Source organism: Oncorhynchus kisutch, linkage group LG2 (assembly GCF_002021735.2).
Source record: "Oncorhynchus kisutch isolate 150728-3 linkage group LG2, Okis_V2, whole genome shotgun sequence".
NCBI classification, from domain to species: Eukaryota; Metazoa; Chordata; class Actinopteri; order Salmoniformes; family Salmonidae; genus Oncorhynchus; species Oncorhynchus kisutch.
In genome coordinates, this window is record NC_034175.2 from 68,172,800 (window position 1) to 68,193,415 (window position 20,616).

A 20,616-nucleotide genomic window follows, 5' to 3' on the forward strand; every position below is an offset into this window, starting at 1 on the left:
TCAGAGCTTTTGTGTATTTTTTCTGGCTAGTAGGATAGCTGCATGGGAAACTGCTGCTCATGATGTATTTGTCAGGAGTCATTGTATTTGTCCGTTTTTTCTCACAAGGCTGAAATATGTGCCCTCGCTTTGAAATGTTTGTTTGTATTTCATCCAGCTATCTGTGCTAAAAAGTGATGGCTACAGCATATGTCATTTCTTCCACTTTTTGAGTGACCCAAAGTTCAAGCTGCTTGTCTAATTGGTGAAAATGCAATGTCTGTTTATCAGACTCACTTTGACTTTAAATGGCGTACCAAGCCTTGTTCCTTTGCTTACGGCCATACCAGCCTGAATACGCCCGATCTCGTCTGATCTCGGAAGCTAAGCAGGATCGGGCCTGGTTAGTACTTGGATGGGAGACTGCCTGGGAATACCAGGTGCTGCAAGCTTTTTGTCCACTAGGGTGTGCTCTTGCATTATATCATCAGCAACACTGCTTTGTAGTAAGCATTTGATGCTGAATTTATTACGATCAAAGTTCCTTGTGCTGTCAGGGAGCCTTTGATTTATGAGACAAATAAGAATATCGTTACTGAATGCAGCTTGTGTGTGCTTGGTACTCCTTCGCCCTGTTCAAATGATCAAATGAAATAATGCTGGTGACGAGTGGAACTGGACTGATGTCTGATGGCTCTGTGTTTTCCATGGTGGAATTAGAACCCTTCTTTTACGGAGTAAATCAAAAGCACAAGAGAATGTGAGATGTTATCGATAATAAATCAATTGGTTTCATGCATTTGTCTGTGTGTGTGTGTGTGTGTGTGTGTGTGTGTCTGAATGTGATTGTATTTCGTCATATCGCATACATTTGTGATATCAGACAGGTTAAGATATTAAAAAGTCATTGGGGTGATTCTTTTTCTACAGTGTTGCATGATGGGAATCTCTTGCTTCACTGATATAGTCTAGTAAACAAAATAAACAACTTTTTCACCACTCTGTCTGCAAGTGCATTCCTAAACGGCATTTAACGCAGGTCGATGTGATGTGATATTATCAGAACACAAAGTGGTTACCGTCAGCTGAAAATGTTGGCACTGGAGAGAGTTGCCCTCCACTGATGTAATCAAGTCATACTTACCTGGCAAGGGAGATACTGTGATCAAGAAGGCAGTTCACCCAGGGCGAGGCTCAGCCATTGCACTCCGGCTGTGCTGACCCCTGCGAATTTCCCAAATGTGGAAATCTCGATTGCATAATTTATGGTAGTGGGGGACTGCGTTCGCGCTCTCCCCTGATGTCTTGTTTAATGATAAACTGTTGCTTGAGGAAGGAAGACTGACTGGGCTTATGAAGATCTTTCAAGTCAGTTGTGAAAGAGATGTTGTGGACCAATCGAAAGGTGGAAACATTTGTCTGTAGCCAAACAATGTTGGCATCTTGTGGAAACATCATGTTGCGAAATGCAGCCCCATTGCGCTTCCAATATGAAATTGTCCATTCATGCACTACTCCTCCTTAGCACAGAACAATGCACTTAGGATTTCAACATTCAGAGCTTTTGTGTATTTTTTCTGGCTAGTAGGATAGCTGCATGGGAAACTGCTGCTCATGATGTATTTGTCAGGAGTCATTGTATTTGTCCGTTTTTTCTCACAAGGCTGAAATATGTGCCCTCGCTTTGAAATGTTTGTTTGTATTTCATCCAGCTATCTGTGCTAAAAAGTGATGGCTACAGCATATGTCATTTCTTCCACTTTTTGAGTGACCCAAAGTTCAAGCTGCTTGTCTAATTGGTGAAAATGCAATGTCTGTTTATCAGACTCACTTTGACTTTAAATGGCGTACCAAGCCTTGTTCCTTTGCTTACGGCCATACCAGCCTGAATACGCCCGATCTCGTCTGATCTCGGAAGCTAAGCAGGATCGGGCCTGGTTAGTACTTGGATGGGAGACTGCCTGGGAATACCAGGTGCTGCAAGCTTTTTGTCCACTAGGGTGTGCTCTTGCATTATATCATCAGCAACACTGCTTTGTAGTAAGCATTTGATGCTGAATTTATTACGATCAAAGTTCCTTGTGCTGTCAGGGAGCCTTTGATTTATGAGACAAATAAGAATATCGTTACTGAATGCAGCTTGTGTGTGCTTGGTACTCCTTCGCCCTGTTCAAATGATCAAATGAAATAATGCTGGTGACGAGTGGAACTGGACTGATGTCTGATGGCTCTGTGTTTTCCATGGTGGAATTAGAACCCTTCTTTTACGGAGTAAATCAAAAGCACAAGAGAATGTGAGATGTTATCGATAATAAATCAATTGGTTTCATGCATTTGTCTGTGTGTGTGTGTGTGTGTGTGTGTGTGTGTGTCTGAATGTGATTGTATTTCGTCATATCGCATACATTTGTGATATCAGACAGGTTAAGATATTAAAAAGTCATTGGGGTGATTCTTTTTCTACAGTGTTGCATGATGGGAATCTCTTGCTTCACTGATATAGTCTAGTAAACAAAATAAACAACTTTTTCACCACTCTGTCTGCAAGTGCATTCCTAAACGGCATTTAACGCAGGTCGATGTGATGTGATATTATCAGAACACAAAGTGGTTACCGTCAGCTGAAAATGTTGGCACTGGAGAGAGTTGCCCTCCACTGATGTAATCAAGTCATACTTACCTGGCAAGGGAGATACTGTGATCAAGAAGGCAGTTCACCCAGGGCGAGGCTCAGCCATTGCACTCCGGCTGTGCTGACCCCTGCGAATTTCCCAAATGTGGAAATCTCGATTGCATAATTTATGGTAGTGGGGGACTGCGTTCGCGCTCTCCCCTGATGTCTTGTTTAATGATAAACTGTTGCTTGAGGAAGGAAGACTGACTGGGCTTATGAAGATCTTTCAAGTCAGTTGTGAAAGAGATGTTGTGGACCAATCGAAAGGTGGAAACATTTGTCTGTAGCCAAACAATGTTGGCATCTTGTGGAAACATCATGTTGCGAAATGCAGCCCCATTGCGCTTCCAATATGAAATTGTCCATTCATGCACTACTCCTCCTTAGCACAGAACAATGCACTTAGGATTTCAACATTCAGAGCTTTTGTGTATTTTTTCTGGCTAGTAGGATAGCTGCATGGGAAACTGCTGCTCATGATGTATTTGTCAGGAGTCATTGTATTTGTCCGTTTTTTCTCACAAGGCTGAAATATGTGCCCTCGCTTTGAAATGTTTGTTTGTATTTCATCCAGCTATCTGTGCTAAAAAGTGATGGCTACAGCATATGTCATTTCTTCCACTTTTTGAGTGACCCAAAGTTCAAGCTGCTTGTCTAATTGGTGAAAATGCAATGTCTGTTTATCAGACTCACTTTGACTTTAAATGGCGTACCAAGCCTTGTTCCTTTGCTTACGGCCATACCAGCCTGAATACGCCCGATCTCGTCTGATCTCGGAAGCTAAGCAGGATCGGGCCTGGTTAGTACTTGGATGGGAGACTGCCTGGGAATACCAGGTGCTGCAAGCTTTTTGTCCACTAGGGTGTGCTCTTGCATTATATCATCAGCAACACTGCTTTGTAGTAAGCATTTGATGCTGAATTTATTACGATCAAAGTTCCTTGTGCTGTCAGGGAGCCTTTGATTTATGAGACAAATAAGAATATCGTTACTGAATGCAGCTTGTGTGTGCTTGGTACTCCTTCGCCCTGTTCAAATGATCAAATGAAATAATGCTGGTGACGAGTGGAACTGGACTGATGTCTGATGGCTCTGTGTTTTCCATGGTGGAATTAGAACCCTTCTTTTACGGAGTAAATCAAAAGCACAAGAGAATGTGAGATGTTATCGATAATAAATCAATTGGTTTCATGCATTTGTCTGTGTGTGTGTGTGTGTGTGTGTGTGTGTCTGAATGTGATTGTATTTCGTCATATCGCATACATTTGTGATATCAGACAGGTTAAGATATTAAAAAGTCATTGGGGTGATTCTTTTTCTACAGTGTTGCATGATGGGAATCTCTTGCTTCACTGATATAGTCTAGTAAACAAAATAAACAACTTTTTCACCACTCTGTCTGCAAGTGCATTCCTAAACGGCATTTAACGCAGGTCGATGTGATGTGATATTATCAGAACACAAAGTGGTTACCGTCAGCTGAAAATGTTGGCACTGGAGAGAGTTGCCCTCCACTGATGTAATCAAGTCATACTTACCTGGCAAGGGAGATACTGTGATCAAGAAGGCAGTTCACCCAGGGCGAGGCTCAGCCATTGCACTCCGGCTGTGCTGACCCCTGCGAATTTCCCAAATGTGGAAATCTCGATTGCATAATTTATGGTAGTGGGGGACTGCGTTCGCGCTCTCCCCTGATGTCTTGTTTAATGATAAACTGTTGCTTGAGGAAGGAAGACTGACTGGGCTTATGAAGATCTTTCAAGTCAGTTGTGAAAGAGATGTTGTGGACCAATCGAAAGGTGGAAACATTTGTCTGTAGCCAAACAATGTTGGCATCTTGTGGAAACATCATGTTGCGAAATGCAGCCCCATTGCGCTTCCAATATGAAATTGTCCATTCATGCACTACTCCTCCTTAGCACAGAACAATGCACTTAGGATTTCAACATTCAGAGCTTTTGTGTATTTTTTCTGGCTAGTAGGATAGCTGCATGGGAAACTGCTGCTCATGATGTATTTGTCAGGAGTCATTGTATTTGTCCGTTTTTTCTCACAAGGCTGAAATATGTGCCCTCGCTTTGAAATGTTTGTTTGTATTTCATCCAGCTATCTGTGCTAAAAAGTGATGGCTACAGCATATGTCATTTCTTCCACTTTTTGAGTGACCCAAAGTTCAAGCTGCTTGTCTAATTGGTGAAAATGCAATGTCTGTTTATCAGACTCACTTTGACTTTAAATGGCGTACCAAGCCTTGTTCCTTTGCTTACGGCCATACCAGCCTGAATACGCCCGATCTCGTCTGATCTCGGAAGCTAAGCAGGATCGGGCCTGGTTAGTACTTGGATGGGAGACTGCCTGGGAATACCAGGTGCTGCAAGCTTTTTGTCCACTAGGGTGTGCTCTTGCATTATATCATCAGCAACACTGCTTTGTAGTAAGCATTTGATGCTGAATTTATTACGATCAAAGTTCCTTGTGCTGTCAGGGAGCCTTTGATTTATGAGACAAATAAGAATATCGTTACTGAATGCAGCTTGTGTGTGCTTGGTACTCCTTCGCCCTGTTCAAATGATCAAATGAAATAATGCTGGTGACGAGTGGAACTGGACTGATGTCTGATGGCTCTGTGTTTTCCATGGTGGAATTAGAACCCTTCTTTTACGGAGTAAATCAAAAGCACAAGAGAATGTGAGATGTTATCGATAATAAATCAATTGGTTTCATGCATTTGTCTGTGTGTGTGTGTGTGTGTGTGTGTGTGTGTCTGAATGTGATTGTATTTCGTCATATCGCATACATTTGTGATATCAGACAGGTTAAGATATTAAAAAGTCATTGGGGTGATTCTTTTTCTACAGTGTTGCATGATGGGAATCTCTTGCTTCACTGATATAGTCTAGTAAACAAAATAAACAACTTTTTCACCACTCTGTCTGCAAGTGCATTCCTAAACGGCATTTAACGCAGGTCGATGTGATGTGATATTATCAGAACACAAAGTGGTTACCGTCAGCTGAAAATGTTGGCACTGGAGAGAGTTGCCCTCCACTGATGTATCAAGTCATACTTACCTGGCAAGGGAGATACTGTGATCAAGAAGGCAGTTCACCCAGGGCGAGGCTCAGCCATTGCACTCCGGCTGTGCTGACCCCTGCGAATTTCCCAAATGTGGAAATCTCGATTGCATAATTTATGGTAGTGGGGGACTGCGTTCGCGCTCTCCCCTGATGTCTTGTTTAATGATAAACTGTTGCTTGAGGAAGGAAGACTGACTGGGCTTATGAAGATCTTTCAAGTCAGTTGTGAAAGAGATGTTGTGGACCAATCGAAAGGTGGAAACATTTGTCTGTAGCCAAACAATGTTGGCATCTTGTGGAAACATCATGTTGCGAAATGCAGCCCCATTGCGCTTCCAATATGAAATTGTCCATTCATGCACTACTCCTCCTTAGCACAGAACAATGCACTTAGGATTTCAACATTCAGAGCTTTTGTGTATTTTTTCTGGCTAGTAGGATAGCTGCATGGGAAACTGCTGCTCATGATGTATTTGTCAGGAGTCATTGTATTTGTCCGTTTTTTCTCACAAGGCTGAAATATGTGCCCTCGCTTTGAAATGTTTGTTTGTATTTCATCCAGCTATCTGTGCTAAAAAGTGATGGCTACAGCATATGTCATTTCTTCCACTTTTTGAGTGACCCAAAGTTCAAGCTGCTTGTCTAATTGGTGAAAATGCAATGTCTGTTTATCAGACTCACTTTGACTTTAAATGGCGTACCAAGCCTTGTTCCTTTGCTTACGGCCATACCAGCCTGAATACGCCCGATCTCGTCTGATCTCGGAAGCTAAGCAGGATCGGGCCTGGTTAGTACTTGGATGGGAGACTGCCTGGGAATACCAGGTGCTGCAAGCTTTTTGTCCACTAGGGTGTGCTCTTGCATTATATCATCAGCAACACTGCTTTGTAGTAAGCATTTGATGCTGAATTTATTACGATCAAAGTTCCTTGTGCTGTCAGGGAGCCTTTGATTTATGAGACAAATAAGAATATCGTTACTGAATGCAGCTTGTGTGTGCTTGGTACTCCTTCGCCCTGTTCAAATGATCAAATGAAATAATGCTGGTGACGAGTGGAACTGGACTGATGTCTGATGGCTCTGTGTTTTCCATGGTGGAATTAGAACCCTTCTTTTACGGAGTAAATCAAAAGCACAAGAGAATGTGAGATGTTATCGATAATAAATCAATTGGTTTCATGCATTTGTCTGTGTGTGTGTGTGTGTGTGTGTGTGTGTGTCTGAATGTGATTGTATTTCGTCATATCGCATACATTTGTGATATCAGACAGGTTAAGATATTAAAAAGTCATTGGGGTGATTCTTTTTCTACAGTGTTGCATGATGGGAATCTCTTGCTTCACTGATATAGTCTAGTAAACAAAATAAACAACTTTTTCACCACTCTGTCTGCAAGTGCATTCCTAAACGGCATTTAACGCAGGTCGATGTGATGTGATATTATCAGAACACAAAGTGGTTACCGTCAGCTGAAAATGTTGGCACTGGAGAGAGTTGCCCTCCACTGATGTAATCAAGTCATACTTACCTGGCAAGGGAGATACTGTGATCAAGAAGGCAGTTCACCCAGGGCGAGGCTCAGCCATTGCACTCCGGCTGTGCTGACCCCTGCGAATTTCCCAAATGTGGAAATCTCGATTGCATAATTTATGGTAGTGGGGGACTGCGTTCGCGCTCTCCCCTGATGTCTTGTTTAATGATAAACTGTTGCTTGAGGAAGGAAGACTGACTGGGCTTATGAAGATCTTTCAAGTCAGTTGTGAAAGAGATGTTGTGGACCAATCGAAAGGTGGAAACATTTGTCTGTAGCCAAACAATGTTGGCATCTTGTGGAAACATCATGTTGCGAAATGCAGCCCCATTGCGCTTCCAATATGAAATTGTCCATTCATGCACTACTCCTCCTTAGCACAGAACAATGCACTTAGGATTTCAACATTCAGAGCTTTTGTGTATTTTTTCTGGCTAGTAGGATAGCTGCATGGGAAACTGCTGCTCATGATGTATTTGTCAGGAGTCATTGTATTTGTCCGTTTTTTCTCACAAGGCTGAAATATGTGCCCTCGCTTTGAAATGTTTGTTTGTATTTCATCCAGCTATCTGTGCTAAAAAGTGATGGCTACAGCATATGTCATTTCTTCCACTTTTTGAGTGACCCAAAGTTCAAGCTGCTTGTCTAATTGGTGAAAATGCAATGTCTGTTTATCAGACTCACTTTGACTTTAAATGGCGTACCAAGCCTTGTTCCTTTGCTTACGGCCATACCAGCCTGAATACGCCCGATCTCGTCTGATCTCGGAAGCTAAGCAGGATCGGGCCTGGTTAGTACTTGGATGGGAGACTGCCTGGGAATACCAGGTGCTGCAAGCTTTTTGTCCACTAGGGTGTGCTCTTGCATTATATCATCAGCAACACTGCTTTGTAGTAAGCATTTGATGCTGAATTTATTACGATCAAAGTTCCTTGTGCTGTCAGGGAGCCTTTGATTTATGAGACAAATAAGAATATCGTTACTGAATGCAGCTTGTGTGTGCTTGGTACTCCTTCGCCCTGTTCAAATGATCAAATGAAATAATGCTGGTGACGAGTGGAACTGGACTGATGTCTGATGGCTCTGTGTTTTCCATGGTGGAATTAGAACCCTTCTTTTACGGAGTAAATCAAAAGCACAAGAGAATGTGAGATGTTATCGATAATAAATCAATTGGTTTCATGCATTTGTCTGTGTGTGTGTGTGTGTGTGTGTGTGTCTGAATGTGATTGTATTTCGTCATATCGCATACATTTGTGATATCAGACAGGTTAAGATATTAAAAAGTCATTGGGGTGATTCTTTTTCTACAGTGTTGCATGATGGGAATCTCTTGCTTCACTGATATAGTCTAGTAAACAAAATAAACAACTTTTTCACCACTCTGTCTGCAAGTGCATTCCTAAACGGCATTTAACGCAGGTCGATGTGATGTGATATTATCAGAACACAAAGTGGTTACCGTCAGCTGAAAATGTTGGCACTGGAGAGAGTTGCCCTCCACTGATGTAATCAAGTCATACTTACCTGGCAAGGGAGATACTGTGATCAAGAAGGCAGTTCACCCAGGGCGAGGCTCAGCCATTGCACTCCGGCTGTGCTGACCCCTGCGAATTTCCCAAATGTGGAAATCTCGATTGCATAATTTATGGTAGTGGGGGACTGCGTTCGCGCTCTCCCCTGATGTCTTGTTTAATGATAAACTGTTGCTTGAGGAAGGAAGACTGACTGGGCTTATGAAGATCTTTCAAGTCAGTTGTGAAAGAGATGTTGTGGACCAATCGAAAGGTGGAAACATTTGTCTGTAGCCAAACAATGTTGGCATCTTGTGGAAACATCATGTTGCGAAATGCAGCCCCATTGCGCTTCCAATATGAAATTGTCCATTCATGCACTACTCCTCCTTAGCACAGAACAATGCACTTAGGATTTCAACATTCAGAGCTTTTGTGTATTTTTTCTGGCTAGTAGGATAGCTGCATGGGAAACTGCTGCTCATGATGTATTTGTCAGGAGTCATTGTATTTGTCCGTTTTTTCTCACAAGGCTGAAATATGTGCCCTCGCTTTGAAATGTTTGTTTGTATTTCATCCAGCTATCTGTGCTAAAAAGTGATGGCTACAGCATATGTCATTTCTTCCACTTTTTGAGTGACCCAAAGTTCAAGCTGCTTGTCTAATTGGTGAAAATGCAATGTCTGTTTATCAGACTCACTTTGACTTTAAATGGCGTACCAAGCCTTGTTCCTTTGCTTACGGCCATACCAGCCTGAATACGCCCGATCTCGTCTGATCTCGGAAGCTAAGCAGGATCGGGCCTGGTTAGTACTTGGATGGGAGACTGCCTGGGAATACCAGGTGCTGCAAGCTTTTTGTCCACTAGGGTGTGCTCTTGCATTATATCATCAGCAACACTGCTTTGTAGTAAGCATTTGATGCTGAATTTATTACGATCAAAGTTCCTTGTGCTGTCAGGGAGCCTTTGATTTATGAGACAAATAAGAATATCGTTACTGAATGCAGCTTGTGTGTGCTTGGTACTCCTTCGCCCTGTTCAAATGATCAAATGAAATAATGCTGGTGACGAGTGGAACTGGACTGATGTCTGATGGCTCTGTGTTTTCCATGGTGGAATTAGAACCCTTCTTTTACGGAGTAAATCAAAAGCACAAGAGAATGTGAGATGTTATCGATAATAAATCAATTGGTTTCATGCATTTGTCTGTGTGTGTGTGTGTGTGTGTGTGTGTGTCTGAATGTGATTGTATTTCGTCATATCGCATACATTTGTGATATCAGACAGGTTAAGATATTAAAAAGTCATTGGGGTGATTCTTTTTCTACAGTGTTGCATGATGGGAATCTCTTGCTTCACTGATATAGTCTAGTAAACAAAATAAACAACTTTTTCACCACTCTGTCTGCAAGTGCATTCCTAAACGGCATTTAACGCAGGTCGATGTGATGTGATATTATCAGAACACAAAGTGGTTACCGTCAGCTGAAAATGTTGGCACTGGAGAGAGTTGCCCTCCACTGATGTATTCAAGTCATACTTACCTGGCAAGGGAGATACTGTGATCAAGAAGGCAGTTCACCCAGGGCGAGGCTCAGCCATTGCACTCCGGCTGTGCTGACCCCTGCGAATTTCCCAAATGTGGAAATCTCGATTGCATAATTTATGGTAGTGGGGGACTGCGTTCGCGCTCTCCCCTGATGTCTTGTTTAATGATAAACTGTTGCTTGAGGAAGGAAGACTGACTGGGCTTATGAAGATCTTTCAAGTCAGTTGTGAAAGAGATGTTGTGGACCAATCGAAAGGTGGAAACATTTGTCTGTAGCCAAACAATGTTGGCATCTTGTGGAAACATCATGTTGCGAAATGCAGCCCCATTGCGCTTCCAATATGAAATTGTCCATTCATGCACTACTCCTCCTTAGCACAGAACAATGCACTTAGGATTTCAACATTCAGAGCTTTTGTGTATTTTTTCTGGCTAGTAGGATAGCTGCATGGGAAACTGCTGCTCATGATGTATTTGTCAGGAGTCATTGTATTTGTCCGTTTTTTCTCACAAGGCTGAAATATGTGCCCTCGCTTTGAAATGTTTGTTTGTATTTCATCCAGCTATCTGTGCTAAAAAGTGATGGCTACAGCATATGTCATTTCTTCCACTTTTTGAGTGACCCAAAGTTCAAGCTGCTTGTCTAATTGGTGAAAATGCAATGTCTGTTTATCAGACTCACTTTGACTTTAAATGGCGTACCAAGCCTTGTTCCTTTGCTTACGGCCATACCAGCCTGAATACGCCCGATCTCGTCTGATCTCGGAAGCTAAGCAGGATCGGGCCTGGTTAGTACTTGGATGGGAGACTGCCTGGGAATACCAGGTGCTGCAAGCTTTTTGTCCACTAGGGTGTGCTCTTGCATTATATCATCAGCAACACTGCTTTGTAGTAAGCATTTGATGCTGAATTTATTACGATCAAAGTTCCTTGTGCTGTCAGGGAGCCTTTGATTTATGAGACAAATAAGAATATCGTTACTGAATGCAGCTTGTGTGTGCTTGGTACTCCTTCGCCCTGTTCAAATGATCAAATGAAATAATGCTGGTGACGAGTGGAACTGGACTGATGTCTGATGGCTCTGTGTTTTCCATGGTGGAATTAGAACCCTTCTTTTACGGAGTAAATCAAAAGCACAAGAGAATGTGAGATGTTATCGATAATAAATCAATTGGTTTCATGCATTTGTCTGTGTGTGTGTGTGTGTGTGTGTGTGTGTCTGAATGTGATTGTATTTCGTCATATCGCATACATTTGTGATATCAGACAGGTTAAGATATTAAAAAGTCATTGGGGTGATTTTTTTTCTACAGTGTTGCATGATGGGAATCTCGTGCTTCACTGATATAGTCTAGTAAACAAAATAAACAACTTTTTCACCACTCTGTCTGCAAGTGCATTCCTAAACGGCATTTAACGCAGGTCGATGTGATGTGATATTATCAGAACACAAAGTGGTTAGCGTCAGCCGAAAATGTTGGCACTGGAGAGAGTTGCCCTCCACTGATGTATTGAGGTTATACTTACCTGGCAAGGGAGATACTGTGATCAAGAAGGCAGTTCACCCAGGGCGAGGCTCAGCCATTGCACTGCGGCTGTGCTGACCCCTGCGAATTTCCCAAATGTGGAAATCTCGATTGCATAATTTATGGTAGTGGGGGACTGCGTTCGCGCTCTCCCCTGATGTCTTGTTTAATGATAAACTGTTGCTTGAGGAAGACTGACTGGGCTTATGAAGATCTTTCAAGTCAGTTGTGAAAGAGATGTTGTGGACCAATCGAAAGGTGGAAACATTTGTCTGTAGCCAAACATTGTTGGCATCTTGTGGAAACATCATGTTGCGAAATGCAGCCCCATTGCGCTTCCAATATGAAATTGTCCATTCATGCACTACTCCTCCTTAGCACAGAACAATGCACTTAGGATTTCAACATTCAGAGCTTTTGTGTATTTTTTCTGGCTAGTAGGATAGCTGCATGGGAAACTGTTGCTCATGATGTATTTGTCAGGAGTCATTGTATTTGTCCGTTTTTTCTCACAAGGCTGAAATATGTGCCCTCGCTTTGAAATGTTAGCAAGGTTTGTTTGTATTTCATCCAACTATCTGTGCTAAAAAGTGATGGCTACAGCATATGTCATTTCTTCCACTTTTTGAGTGACCCAAAGTTCAAGCTGCTTGTCTAATTGGTGAAAATGCAATGTCTGTTTATCAGACTCACTTTGACTTTAAATGGCGTACCAAGACTTGTTCCTTTGCTTACGGCCATACCAGCCTGAATACCCGTCTCGTCTGATCTCGGAAGCTAAGCAGGATCGGGCCTGGTTACTACTTGGATGGGAGACTGCCTGGGAATACCAGGTGCTGCAAGCTTTTTGTCCACTAGGGTGTGCTCTTGCATTATATCATCAGCAACACTGCTTTGTAGTAAGCATTTGATGCTGAATTTATTACGATCAAAGTTCCTTGTGCTGTCAGGGAGCCTTTGATTTATGAGACAAATAAGAATATCGTTACTGAATGCAGCTTGTGTGTGCTTGGTACTCCTTCGCCCTGTTCAAATGATCAAATGAAATAATGCTGGTGACGAGTGGAACTGGACTGATGTCTGATGGCTCTGTGTTTTCCATGGTGGAATTAGAACCCTTCTTTTACGGAGTAAATTAAAAGCACAAGAGAATGTGAGATGTTATCGATAATAAATCAATTGGTTTCATGCATTTGTCTGTGTGTGTGTGTGTGTGTGTGTGTGTGTGTGTGTGTCTGAATGTGATTGTATTTCGTCATATCGCATACATTTGTGATATCAGACAGGTTAAGATATTAAAAAGTCATTGGGGTGATTTTTTTTCTACAGTGTTGCATGATGGGAATCTCGTGCTTCACTGATATAGTCTAGTAAACAAAATAAACAACTTTTACACCACTCTGTCTGCAAGTGCATTCCTAAACGGCATTTAACGCAGGTCGATGTGATGTGATATTATCAGAACACAAAGTGGTTAGCGTCAGCCGAAAATGTTGGCACTGGAGAGAGTTGCCCTCCACTGATGTATTGAGGTTATACTTACCTGGCAAGGGAGATACTGTGATCAAGAAGGCAGTTCACCCAGGGCGAGGCTCAGCCATTGCACTGCGGCTGTGCTGACCCCTGCGAATTTCCCAAATGTGGAAATCTCGATTGCATAATTTATGGTAGTGGGGGACTGCGTTCGCGCTCTCCCCTGATGTCTTGTTTAATGATAAACTGTTGCTTGAGGAAGACTGACTGGGCTTATGAAGATCTTTCAAGTCAGTTGTGAAAGAGATGTTGTGGACCAATCGAAAGGTGGAAACATTTGTCTGTAGCCAAACATTGTTGGCATCTTGTGGAAACATCATGTTGCGAAATGCAGCCCCATTGCGCTTCCAATATGAAATTGTCCATTCATGCACTACTCCTCCTTAGCACAGAACAATGCACTTAGGATTTCAACATTCAGAGCTTTTGTGTATTTTTTCTGGCTAGTAGGATAGCTGCATGGGAAACTGTTGCTCATGATGTATTTGTCAGGAGTCATTGTATTTGTCCGTTTTTTCTCACAAGGCTGAAATATGTGCCCTCGCTTTGAAATGTTAGCAAGGTTTGTTTGTATTTCATCCAACTATCTGTGCTAAAAAGTGATGGCTACAGCATATGTCATTTCTTCCACTTTTTGAGTGACCCAAAGTTCAAGCTGCTTGTCTAATTGGTGAAAATGCAATGTCTGTTTATCAGACTCACTTTGACTTTAAATGGCGTACCAAGACTTGTTCCTTTGCTTACGGCCATACCAGCCTGAATACGTCTGATCTCGGAAGCTAAGCAGGATCGGGCCTGGTTAGTACTTGGATGGGAGACTGCCTGGGAATACCAGGTGCTGCAAGCTTTTTGTCCACTAGGGTGTGCTCTTGCATTATATCATCAGCAACACTGCTTTGTAGTAAGCATTTGATGCTGAATTTATTACGATCAAAGTTCCTTGTGCTGTCAGGGAGCCTTTGATTTATGAGACAAATACGAATATCGTTACTGAATGCAGCTTGTGTGTGCTTGGTACTCCTTCGCCCTGTTCAAATGATCAAATGAAATAATGCTGGTGACGAGTGGAACTGGACTGATGTCTGATGGCTCTGTGTTTTCCATGGTGGAATTAGAACCCTTCTTTTACGGAGTAAATTAAAAGCACAAGAGAATGTGAGATGTTATCGATAATAAATCAATTGGTTTCATGCATTTGTCTGTGTGTGTGTGTGTGTCTGAATGTGATTGTATTTCGTCATATCGCATACATTTGTGATATCAGACAGGTTAAGATATTAAAAAGTCATTGGGGTGATTTTTTTTCTACAGTGTTGCATGATGGGAATCTCGTGCTTCACTGATATAGTCTAGTAAACAAAATAAACAACTTTTTCACCACTCTGTCTGCAAGTGCATTCCTAAACGGCATTTAACGCAGGTCGATGTGATGTGATATTATCAGAACACAAAGTGGTTAGCGTCAGCCGAAAATGTTGGCACTGGAGAGAGTTGCCCTCCACTGATGTATTGAGGTTATACTTACCTGGCAAGGGAGATACTGTGATCAAGAAGGCAGTTCACCCAGGGCGAGGCTCAGCCATTGCACTGCGGCTGTGCTGACCCCTGCGAATTTCCAAATGTGGAAATCTCGATTGCATAATTTATGGTAGTGGGGGACTGCGTTCGCGCTCTCCCCTGATGTCTTGTTTAATGATAAACTGTTGCTTGAGGAAGACTGACTGGGCTTATGAAGATCTTTCAAGTCAGTTGTGAAAGAGATGTTGTGGACCAATCGAAAGGTGGAAACATTTGTCTGTAGCCAAACATTGTTGGCATCTTGTGGAAACATCATGTTGCGAAATGCAGCCCCATTGCGCTTCCAATATGAAATTGTCCATTCATGCACTACTCCTCCTTAGCACAGAACAATGCACTTAGGATTTCAACATTCAGAGCTTTTGTGTATTTTTTCTGGCTAGTAGGATAGCTGCATGGGAAACTGTTGCTCATGATGTATTTGTCAGGAGTCATTGTATTTGTCCGTTTTTTCTCACAAGGCTGAAATATGTGCCCTCGCTTTGAAATGTTAGCAAGGTTTGTTTGTATTTCATCCAACTATCTGTGCTAAAAAGTGATGGCTACAGCATATGTCATTTCTTCCACTTTTTGAGTGACCCAAAGTTCAAGCTGCTTGTCTAATTGGTGAAAATGCAATGTCTGTTTATCAGACTCACTTTGACTTTAAATGGCGTACCAAGACTTGTTCCTTTGCTTACGGCCATACCAGCCTGAATACGTCTGATCTCGGAAGCTAAGCAGGATCGGGCCTGGTTACTACTTGGATGGGAGACTGCCTGGGAATACCAGGTGCTGCAAGCTTTTTGTCCACTAGGGTGTGCTCTTGCATTATATCATCAGCAACACTGCTTTGTAGTAAGCATTTGATGCTGAATTTATTACGATCAAAGTTCCTTGTGCTGTCAGGGAGCCTTTGATTTATGAGACAAATACGAATATCGTTACTGAATGCAGCTTGTGTGTGCTTGGTACTCCTTCGCCCTGTTCAAATGATCAAATGAAATAATGCTGGTGACGAGTGGAACTGGACTGATGTCTGATGGCTCTGTGTTTTCCATGGTGGAATTAGAACCCTTCTTTTACGGAGTAAATTAAAAGCACAAGAGAATGTGAGATGTTATCGATAATAAATCAATTGGTTTCATGCATTTGTCTGTGTGTGTGTGTGTGTCTGAATGTGATTGTATTTCGTCATATCGCATACATTTGTGATATCAGACAGGTTAAGATATTAAAAAGTCATTGGGGTGATTTTTTTTCTACAGTGTTGCATGATGGGAATCTCGTGCTTCACTGATATAGTCTAGTAAACAAAATAAACAACTTTTTCACCACTCTGTCTGCAAGTGCATTCCTAAACGGCATTTAACGCAGGTCGATGTGATGTGATATTATCAGAACACAAAGTGGTTAGCGTCAGCCGAAAATGTTGGCACTGGAGAGAGTTGCCCTCCACTGATGTATTGAGGTTATACTTACCTGGCAAGGGAGATACTGTGATCAAGAAAGCAGTTCACCCAGGGCGAGGCTCAGCCATTGCACTGCGGCTGTGCTGACCCCCTGCGAATTTCCAAATGTGGAAATCTCGATTGCATAATTTATGGTAGTGGGGGACTGCGTTCGCGCTCTCCCCTGATGTCTTGTTTAATGATAAACTGTTGCTTGAGGAAGACTGACTGGGCTTATGAAGATCTTTCAAGTCAGTTGTGAAAGAGATGTTGTGGACCAATCGAAAGGTGGAAACATTTGTCTGTAGCCAAACATTGTTGGCATCTTGTGGAAACATCATGTTGCGAAATGCAGCCCCATTGCGCTTCCAATATGAAATTGTCCATTCATGCACTACTCCTCCTTAGCACAGAACAATGCACTTAGGATTTCAACATTCAGAGCTTTTGTGTATTTTTTCTGGCTAGTAGGATAGCTGCATGGGAAACTGTTGCTCATGATGTATTTGTCAGGAGTCATTGTATTTGTCCGTTTTTTCTCACAAGGCTGAAATATGTGCCCTCGCTTTGAAATGTTAGCAAGGTTTGTTTGTATTTCATCCAACTATCTGTGCTAAAAAGTGATGGCTACAGCATATGTCATTTCTTCCACTTTTTGAGTGACCCAAAGTTCAAGCTGCTTGTCTAATTGGTGAAAATGCAATGTCTGTTTATCAGACTCACTTTGACTTTAAATGGCGTACCAAGACTTGTTCCTTTGCTTACGGCCATACCAGCCTGAATACGTCTGATCTCGGAAGCTAAGCAGGATCGGGCCTGGTTACTACTTGGATGGGAGACTGCCTGGGAATACCAGGTGCTGCAAGCTTTTTGTCCACTAGGGTGTGCTCTTGCATTATATCATCAGCAACACTGCTTTGTAGTAAGCATTTGATGCTGAATTTATTACGATCAAAGTTCCTTGTGCTGTCAGGGAGCCTTTGATTTATGAGACAAATACGAATATCGTTACTGAATGCAGCTTGTGTGTGCTTGGTACTCCTTCGCCCTGTTCAAATGATCAAATGAAATAATGCTGGTGACGAGTGGAACTGGACTGATGTCTGATGGCTCTGTGTTTTCCATGGTGGAATTAGAACCCTTCTTTTACGGAGTAAATTAAAAGCACAAGAGAATGTGAGATGTTATCGATAATAAATCAATTGGTTTCATGCATTTGTCTGTGTGTGTGTGTGTGTCTGAATGTGATTGTATTTCGTCATATCGCATACATTTGTGATATCAGACAGGTTAAGATATTAAAAAGTCATTGGGGTGATTTTTTTTCTACAGTGTTGCATGATGGGAATCTCGTGCTTCACTGATATAGTCTAGTAAACAAAATAAACAACTTTTTCACCACTCTGTCTGCAAGTGCATTCCTAAACGGCATTTAACGCAGGTCGATGTGATGTGATATTATCAGAACACAAAGTGGTTAGCGTCAGCCGAAAATGTTGGCACTGGAGAGAGTTGCCCTCCACTGATGTATTGAGGTTATACTTACCTGGCAAGGGAGATACTGTGATCAAGAAGCAGTTCACCCAGGGCGAGGCTCAGCCATTGCACTGCGGCTGTGCTGACCCCTGCGAATTTCCAAATGTGGAAATCTCGATTGCATAATTTATGGTAGTGGGGGACTGCGTTCGCGCTCTCCCCTGATGTCTTGTTTAATGATAAACTGTTGCTTGAGGAAGACTGACTGGGCTTATGAAGATCTTTCAAGTCAGTTGTGAAAGAGATGTTGTGGACCAATCGAAAGGTGGAAACATTTGTCTGTAGCCAAACATTGTTGGCATCTTGTGGAAACATCATGTTGCGAAATGCAGCCCCATTGCGCTTCCAATATGAAATTGTCCATTCATGCACTACTCCTCCTTAGCACAGAACAATGCACTTAGGATTTCAACATTCAGAGCTTTTGTGTATTTTTTCTGGCTAGTAGGATAGCTGCATGGGAAACTGTTGCTCATGATGTATTTGTCAGGAGTCATTGTATTTGTCCGTTTTTTCTCACAAGGCTGAAATATGTGCCCTCGCTTTGAAATGTTAGCAAGGTTTGTTTGTATTTCATCCAACTATCTGTGCTAAAAAGTGATGGCTACAGCATATGTCATTTCTTCCACTTTTTGAGTGACCCAAAGTTCAAGCTGCTTGTCTAATTGGTGAAAATGCAATGTCTGTTTATCAGACTCACTTTGACTTTAAATGGCGTACCAAGACTTGTTCCTTTGCTTACGGCCATACCAGCCTGAATACGTCTGATCTCGGAAGCTAAGCAGGATCGGGCCTGGTTACTACTTGGATGGGAGACTGCCTGGGAATACCAGGTGCTGCAAGCTTTTTGTCCACTAGGGTGTGCTCTTGCATTATATCATCAGCAACACTGCTTTGTAGTAAGCATTTGATGCTGAATTTATTACGATCAAAGTTCCTTGTGCTGTCAGGGAGCCTTTGATTTATGAGACAAATACGAATATCGTTACTGAATGCAGCTTGTGTGTGCTTGGTACTCCTTCGCCCTGTTCAAATGATCAAATGAAATAATGCTGGTGACGAGTGGAACTGGACTGATGTCTGATGGCTCTGTGTTTTCCATGGTGGAATTAGAACCCTTCTTTTACGGAGTAAATTAAAAGCACAAGAGAATGTGAGATGTTATCGATAATAAATCAATTGGTTTCATGCATTTGTCTGTGTGTGTGTGTGTGTCTGAATGTGATTGTATTTCGTCATATCGCATACATTTGTGATATCAGACAGGTTAAGATATTAAAAAGTCATTGGGGTGATTTTTTTTCTACAGTGTTGCATGATGGGAATCTCGTGCTTCACTGATATAGTCTAGTAAACAAAATAAACAACTTTTTCACCACTCTGTCTGCAAGTGCATTCCTAAACGGCATTTAACGCAGGTCGATGTGATGTGATATTATCAGAACACAAAGTGGTTAGCGTCAGCCGAAAATGTTGGCACTGGAGAGAGTTGCCCTCCACTGATGTATTGAGGTTATACTTACCTGGCAAGGGAGATACTGTGATCAAGAAAGCAGTTCACCCAGGGTGAGGCTCAGCCATTGCACTGCGGCTGTGCTGACCCCTGCGAATTTCCGATTGCATAATTTATGGTAGTGGGGGACTGCGTTCGCGCTCTCCCCTGATGTCTTGTTTAATGATAAACTGTTGCTTGAGGAAGACTGACTGGACTTATGAAGATCTTTCAAGTCAGTTGTGAAAGAGATGTTGTGGACCAATCGAAAGGTGGAAACATTTGTCTGTAGCCAAACATTGTTGGCATCTTGTGGAAACATCATGTTGCGAAATGCAGCCCCATTGCGCTTCCAATATGAAATTGTCCATTCATGCACTACTCCTCCTTAGCACAGAACAATGCACTTAGGATTTCAACATTCAGAGCTTTTGTGTATTTTTTCTGGCTAGTAGGATAGCTGCATGGGAAACTGTTGCTCATGATGTATTTGTCAGGAGTCATTGTATTTGTCCGTTTTTTCTCACAAGGCTGAAATATGTGCCCTCGCTTTGAAATGTTAGCAAGGTTTGTTTGTATTTCATCCAACTATCTGTGCTAAAAAGTGATGGCTACAGCATATGTCATTTCTTCCACTTTTTGAGTGACCCAAAGTTCAAGCTGCTTGTCTAATTGGTGAAAATGCAATGTCTGTTTATCAGACTCACTTTGACTTTAAATGGCGTACCAAGACTTGTTCCTTTGCTTACGGCCATACCAGCCTGAATACGTCTGATCTCGGAAGCTAAGCAGGATCGGGCCTGGTTACTACTTGGATGGGAGACTGCCTGGGAATACCAGGTGCTGCAAGCTTTTTGTCCACTAGGGTGTGCTCTTGCATTATATCATCAGCAACACTGCTTTGTAGTAAGCATTTGATGCTGAATTTATTACGATCAAAGTTCCTTGTGCTGTCAGGGAGCCTTTGATTTATGAGACAAATACGAATATCGTTACTGAATGCAGCTTGTGTGTGCTTGGTACTCCTTCGCCCTGTTCAAATGATCAAATGAAATAATGCTGGTGACGAGTGGAACTGGACTGATGTCTGATGGCTCTGTGTTTTCCATGGTGGAATTAGAACCCTTCTTTTACGGAGTAAATCAAAAGCACAAGAGAATGTGAGATGTTATCGATAATAAATCAATTGGTTTCAT

General features: G+C 42.2%; 20 non-coding genes and 7 pseudogenes across 20 annotated transcripts; all 27 read left to right on the forward strand.

Annotated features, from left to right (window-relative positions):
• Window positions 1-312: 312 nt before the first annotated feature.
• On the forward strand, window positions 313-431 carry LOC116356926 (5S ribosomal RNA). Its single transcript, XR_004205209.1, has one exon. It is a non-coding gene; the product is annotated as a 5S ribosomal RNA (ribosomal RNA).
• Window positions 432-1,115: 684 nt separating this feature from the next.
• On the forward strand, window positions 1,116-1,279 carry LOC116356955 (U1 spliceosomal RNA). Its single transcript, XR_004205236.1, has one exon. It is a non-coding gene; the product is annotated as a U1 spliceosomal RNA (small nuclear RNA).
• Window positions 1,280-1,846: 567 nt separating this feature from the next.
• On the forward strand, window positions 1,847-1,965 carry LOC116356927 (5S ribosomal RNA). The gene has a single exon (XR_004205211.1). It is a non-coding gene; the product is annotated as a 5S ribosomal RNA (ribosomal RNA).
• A 686-nt stretch (window positions 1,966-2,651) lies between these two features.
• Window positions 2,652-2,815, forward strand: LOC116356956 (U1 spliceosomal RNA). Its single transcript, XR_004205238.1, has one exon. It is a non-coding gene; the product is annotated as a U1 spliceosomal RNA (small nuclear RNA).
• Window positions 2,816-3,382: 567 nt separating this feature from the next.
• Window positions 3,383-3,501, forward strand: LOC116356930 (5S ribosomal RNA). Its single transcript, XR_004205218.1, has one exon. It is a non-coding gene; the product is annotated as a 5S ribosomal RNA (ribosomal RNA).
• A 682-nt stretch (window positions 3,502-4,183) lies between these two features.
• Window positions 4,184-4,347, forward strand: LOC116356957 (U1 spliceosomal RNA). Its single transcript, XR_004205239.1, has one exon. It is a non-coding gene; the product is annotated as a U1 spliceosomal RNA (small nuclear RNA).
• A 567-nt stretch (window positions 4,348-4,914) lies between these two features.
• LOC116356931 (5S ribosomal RNA) lies at window positions 4,915-5,033 on the forward strand. The gene has a single exon (XR_004205219.1). It is a non-coding gene; the product is annotated as a 5S ribosomal RNA (ribosomal RNA).
• A 683-nt stretch (window positions 5,034-5,716) lies between these two features.
• On the forward strand, window positions 5,717-5,880 carry LOC116356958 (U1 spliceosomal RNA). The gene has a single exon (XR_004205240.1). It is a non-coding gene; the product is annotated as a U1 spliceosomal RNA (small nuclear RNA).
• Window positions 5,881-6,447: 567 nt separating this feature from the next.
• LOC116356932 (5S ribosomal RNA) lies at window positions 6,448-6,566 on the forward strand. The gene has a single exon (XR_004205221.1). It is a non-coding gene; the product is annotated as a 5S ribosomal RNA (ribosomal RNA).
• Window positions 6,567-7,250: 684 nt separating this feature from the next.
• LOC116356959 (U1 spliceosomal RNA) lies at window positions 7,251-7,414 on the forward strand. Its single transcript, XR_004205241.1, has one exon. It is a non-coding gene; the product is annotated as a U1 spliceosomal RNA (small nuclear RNA).
• Window positions 7,415-7,981: 567 nt separating this feature from the next.
• Window positions 7,982-8,100, forward strand: LOC116356933 (5S ribosomal RNA). The gene has a single exon (XR_004205222.1). It is a non-coding gene; the product is annotated as a 5S ribosomal RNA (ribosomal RNA).
• Window positions 8,101-8,780: 680 nt separating this feature from the next.
• Window positions 8,781-8,944, forward strand: LOC116356960 (U1 spliceosomal RNA). The gene has a single exon (XR_004205242.1). It is a non-coding gene; the product is annotated as a U1 spliceosomal RNA (small nuclear RNA).
• A 567-nt stretch (window positions 8,945-9,511) lies between these two features.
• LOC116356934 (5S ribosomal RNA) lies at window positions 9,512-9,630 on the forward strand. Its single transcript, XR_004205223.1, has one exon. It is a non-coding gene; the product is annotated as a 5S ribosomal RNA (ribosomal RNA).
• Window positions 9,631-10,312: 682 nt separating this feature from the next.
• LOC116356961 (U1 spliceosomal RNA) lies at window positions 10,313-10,476 on the forward strand. The gene has a single exon (XR_004205243.1). It is a non-coding gene; the product is annotated as a U1 spliceosomal RNA (small nuclear RNA).
• Window positions 10,477-11,043: 567 nt separating this feature from the next.
• LOC116356936 (5S ribosomal RNA) lies at window positions 11,044-11,162 on the forward strand. The gene has a single exon (XR_004205224.1). It is a non-coding gene; the product is annotated as a 5S ribosomal RNA (ribosomal RNA).
• A 682-nt stretch (window positions 11,163-11,844) lies between these two features.
• On the forward strand, window positions 11,845-12,008 carry LOC116356963 (U1 spliceosomal RNA). Its single transcript, XR_004205246.1, has one exon. It is a non-coding gene; the product is annotated as a U1 spliceosomal RNA (small nuclear RNA).
• A 572-nt stretch (window positions 12,009-12,580) lies between these two features.
• On the forward strand, window positions 12,581-12,696 carry LOC116356940 (uncharacterized; annotated as a pseudogene).
• A 690-nt stretch (window positions 12,697-13,386) lies between these two features.
• LOC116356966 (U1 spliceosomal RNA) lies at window positions 13,387-13,550 on the forward strand. Its single transcript, XR_004205248.1, has one exon. It is a non-coding gene; the product is annotated as a U1 spliceosomal RNA (small nuclear RNA).
• Window positions 13,551-14,122: 572 nt separating this feature from the next.
• On the forward strand, window positions 14,123-14,231 carry LOC116356939 (uncharacterized; annotated as a pseudogene).
• Window positions 14,232-14,901: 670 nt separating this feature from the next.
• Window positions 14,902-15,064, forward strand: LOC116356967 (U1 spliceosomal RNA). Its single transcript, XR_004205249.1, has one exon. It is a non-coding gene; the product is annotated as a U1 spliceosomal RNA (small nuclear RNA).
• Window positions 15,065-15,636: 572 nt separating this feature from the next.
• Window positions 15,637-15,745, forward strand: LOC116356942 (uncharacterized; annotated as a pseudogene).
• Window positions 15,746-16,415: 670 nt separating this feature from the next.
• Window positions 16,416-16,579, forward strand: LOC116356869 (U1 spliceosomal RNA). Its single transcript, XR_004205172.1, has one exon. It is a non-coding gene; the product is annotated as a U1 spliceosomal RNA (small nuclear RNA).
• A 572-nt stretch (window positions 16,580-17,151) lies between these two features.
• LOC116356943 (uncharacterized) lies at window positions 17,152-17,260 on the forward strand (annotated as a pseudogene).
• A 670-nt stretch (window positions 17,261-17,930) lies between these two features.
• LOC116356868 (U1 spliceosomal RNA) lies at window positions 17,931-18,092 on the forward strand. Its single transcript, XR_004205171.1, has one exon. It is a non-coding gene; the product is annotated as a U1 spliceosomal RNA (small nuclear RNA).
• A 572-nt stretch (window positions 18,093-18,664) lies between these two features.
• On the forward strand, window positions 18,665-18,773 carry LOC116356944 (uncharacterized; annotated as a pseudogene).
• Window positions 18,774-19,443: 670 nt separating this feature from the next.
• On the forward strand, window positions 19,444-19,591 carry LOC116356873 (uncharacterized; annotated as a pseudogene).
• A 572-nt stretch (window positions 19,592-20,163) lies between these two features.
• On the forward strand, window positions 20,164-20,272 carry LOC116356945 (uncharacterized; annotated as a pseudogene).
• Window positions 20,273-20,616: the final 344 nt, after the last annotated feature.